We start from the raw sequence: 4,082 nt of genomic DNA on the forward strand, positions 1-4,082 counted from the left end.
TCGAGTGAGAACGACCATTACTCCGAAAAGTATACGAGTATAAACTGCTCCTTTCAAAACTCCAACAGGAATACGAGTATAAACTGTTTTCCTTGTATCAAACGGGAAGTTCCTGGAGAATAATATACAGAATATTCTTAAGGATAACCCGACATCAACAAAAGGGTTGAAAATAAGACATTGCTTATTGGACTCAGTTTCGCCAAAGAGTTAGGGTCGAATATCTCAAAAGTTTTCGGTGATTCTCAACTAACAGTCAACTGCGTTTATAGTAGAGATAACCTACTCAACGGCGTATATCGCCTTATTACCAAAGAAGGCGATCGACTTATGATGCCGATAAACGGTAAGTTCCTGAAGAAATACTACCCTTAGTGTATTCAGGATAATCAATGTATCGGGAAGTTCCCAGAAGAATACTGCATGTGGTATTCTTAGGGATAACCCAGTTGCTATAATAAATAAAAATTCACGCTTGGACTCTGAATGTTTTCGAAGTTAAAGCGTGTTTTATTATTGATTAATAAGATTTGATTTTTTTGATAAATCAATCTTTCCCCACAAAATTCTCCACTGATCAAATCAATTGACAGTGGGTCCACTAAAATTCTATCCGCCAATTCATGACAACTCCCAAAACTTGACGTGTTAAGGCCTAATCACTTAACATCAAAATCCCCCATCGAGTGGCTAGTACAAACCAGTATTTCTACTGCTACCTGTATTCCGCTCTCTTTGCTTTCAGGTCAAACCTATAAAAGTTAGGGCCAAAGCCAAATTCTCCTCTCGATTCCTTCCATGAACGAGAGGTTAGAGGTTCATTTTCAGTTCGAGCAATCAAACCTATAAAAGTTAGGATTGTCTCCAACCTCACTTAGTCAAACCTGCAGATAGTTAGGACTAAGGTCGAGTCATCTCTTTCGATAAACGAAAGAATTCCATCTTTTCCTTTTCAACCAAACCTATAAAAGTTAGGGTCGAAATTGGAATTTCCCCTCAATAAATGAGGAACTCTTTTCTTAGATCAAACAACCAATCCTATAAAAGTTAGGGTCGTTTGAATTTTTCCGATTCTCGGAGTGGAGATCCCACTCTTAGTTTCATCTTTCCGGATTCTGGGGGTGGAGATCCCACCTCGAGTTTCCTTTCCGACTGAAGATAAAATATAAAATTCTTCCTCTTCAGTGTTGAAAGATAGAATATAAAATTTTTCCTCTTTCGTTTTCGGGTTTGTCTTTACCCTGAGAAAAGACGTAATTCTCAAATCCGCGCACTTTATGCCCGGAGAATTTTATCTCGATTCCTAAATAGAGATAAGCCTACGCCTAACACGCGTTGCCGGTTTAGTCTTTCACCGAATGAAAAAGATACCAGAATATAAGTCTGGGGACTTTTATCCCGAATCCTAAGTAGGGATGAGTCAGCGTCTAACAAGCGTTGCCGGGTGCCATATTCCCGTAAGAAATGGCGAAGTCTATGTATTCAAAGTCATAGCACCAAGTCTAAGTGAATTAATTCTCTTAGCGCAACGTTACATGTGAAACGGGTTTTAATAATTCACATGCTAGCCCGATTCAAACGGTAATCGGTAAAGGCACATCAAATCCGTTGAAGGCTGGGGGTTTGCCACAAATCCTAAGTCTACGTCTAATACACGCTATGTATTCAAAATCATAGCAACTTTTCCTCTGTCTTTGCTTTCAGAAAAGACAGGGATGAAGTCAACGCCTAACACGCGTTGCCGGGTAGTCTATTCCCATGAGAAAGACGAAGTCTATGTATTCAAGATCATAGCACCAAGTCTAGGAGAATTAACTCTCTTAGCGCAACGTTACATGTGAAACGGGTTTTAATAATTCACATGCTAGCCCGACTCAAACGGTAGTCGGTAAAGGCTCATCAAACCCGTTGAAGGCTGGAGGTTTGCCAAAAATCCTACAAATGCGAGTCATTGACGCATCAACTCCAATAGTTGGTCTCGTGACTTGAGCATCCAACAAATTCAGGATAAAATCCACACATGCAGATGAATCAGCTTTAACAGTTGGTCCTGCAACCCCGAAACTTGGGACCGCCGTGCTCCAATACCTTAAGAGCTTAAACTGTGTATACTCCAGCAAACGTACGAGTATAAACTGTGTTAATGGCAATTCGAAACCCTAGGGTCAACGCCGGTCACCGCGTAACCCTAGGTCAACGCCAGTCAACGCATTGCAACCAAAGTCAACGTTCGACGATTCGAAACCCTAGGGTGGACGCCGGTCAACGCGTAGCCCTAGGTCAACGCCAAGCAACGCGTTGCAAAATTTTGGCTAACAAAGAGTTCTAATCAACAACTTCAGTTTTTTACACAAATTCAAGAATCAAACTCAAAAAAATCGGCCACATTCAAAGCTCAAGTTCAAAATTCGGTTTTTGCCCAAATCCAAGAACTAGGGTTTCAAGACATTGAATCAAAGCATGAAGAACTAATTAGAGTCAATGTAAGGGAATCAAAGCCATTAGAAAAGACTTACCCAAGTTCTTGAAGCTTGAAAGGGGGAAGAAGAACTCAAATGGCCGAAACCCTAGATCCGAATCTCCTCCTTTGCTCGAATCCAAATGGGAAGAAGAGAGGAAGGAGCTGATGGTTTTAAAGGAGGAGGAGCTTTGATTCGGTTGGAATTCTGGAGGAAGAGGAGCTCTTGAGGGGTTAGAACTCAAGAAGAGAACCGAAATAGAGAGGAAGAAGAAGCTGGAACCGAAGTAAGGAAGAAGAAGAAAAAAAATCATCGGGACTTTTATTTCCTCCCATCCGACCCGCGTTCCGCGGGGCGGATTCATGTCCGACCCGCGTGCTCGCGGGTCGGATTAATCCGACCCGCGATCACGCGGGTCAGATCTATCTGACCCGCGTGAACGCGGGTCCGCGGGTCGGATTAATCCGACCCGCGATCACGCGGGTCGGATCCATCTGACCCGCGTGAACGCGGGTCGGATCCATCTGACCCGCGTGAACGCGGGTCAGACCAGGTTTAGTGTCCGTTTTGCAGTATTTTCGTCCGTTTTCGTCCGTTTTCGAAATTTTCTAAGCTTAACCTCACCTCCCGGACAATTTCACGGTGTTTTTGCTCATATTTGGAATGTTCAGAGTTCGACTTCATTTCCCGGAATATTCGGGACCCAATTTTATATTTTGGGCGATTTCGTGATTTTTCACCTATTTCGGAATATTCGGGACCCAATTTTATATTTTGGGCGATTTCGTGATTTTTCACCTATTTCGGAATATTCGGGACCCAATTTTATATTTTGGGTGATTTCGCGATATTTTGAAGTTCCTAGATAATATTACAGATAATAATTCTTAAGGATAACCTGGCAACCTCCGGCGGGTACACGAGGTTAAACTGATTCCCGAAACTCCCAGGAGTACACGAGTATAAACTGGTTCTGCTCAGGTTAACGCGAAACCCTAAGGTCAACGCCGGTCAACGCCGGTCAACGAGTTGCGATGAAAGTCAACGTCGATCGATTCGAAACCCTAAGGTCAACGCCGGTCAACGCGTAGCCCTAGGTCAACGCCAGTCAACACGTTGCAATTGATCCAAAAGTCAACTCAATGACATATCAACAAAAAATCCACTCACCAATTCCGGTTCAAGGCTTCAATAACGGTCAGACGATAAACGCAGTACCGAGAAAATCTTAGCTATTCGACAAAATACAGAATACGCTAAAATATGGAGAAGTCAAGAATCGAAACCATCTGTAGGTCCTTTAACACCGACTGAAGGTGGGGATCCATCATATCCAAAGCGTTTCAGACTCCTCTATAAAAGAATGAGGCTGAAACACTTTGGAGGGGGTATCTGTAGGCGTCTAAAATTGTCTACGAGAGCCCACACGAAACTCGAAGCAATGAATGGACGAATCAAGAAGATTCGTCAAATCAACTCGTACGCGGCGGTCAACGCGCGCACGTCAACCAACTCGTGCGCGCCGGTCAACGCACGCACGTCAACCAACTCATGCGCGCCGGTCAACGAGTGCACGTCAAATCACCTCGTGCGCGCCAGTCAACGCGCGCACGTCAATCAGCC

Source organism: Asparagus officinalis, chromosome 3 (genome assembly GCF_001876935.1).
Source record: "Asparagus officinalis chromosome 3, Aspof.V1, whole genome shotgun sequence".
NCBI lineage: Eukaryota > Viridiplantae > Streptophyta > Magnoliopsida > Asparagales > Asparagaceae > Asparagus > Asparagus officinalis.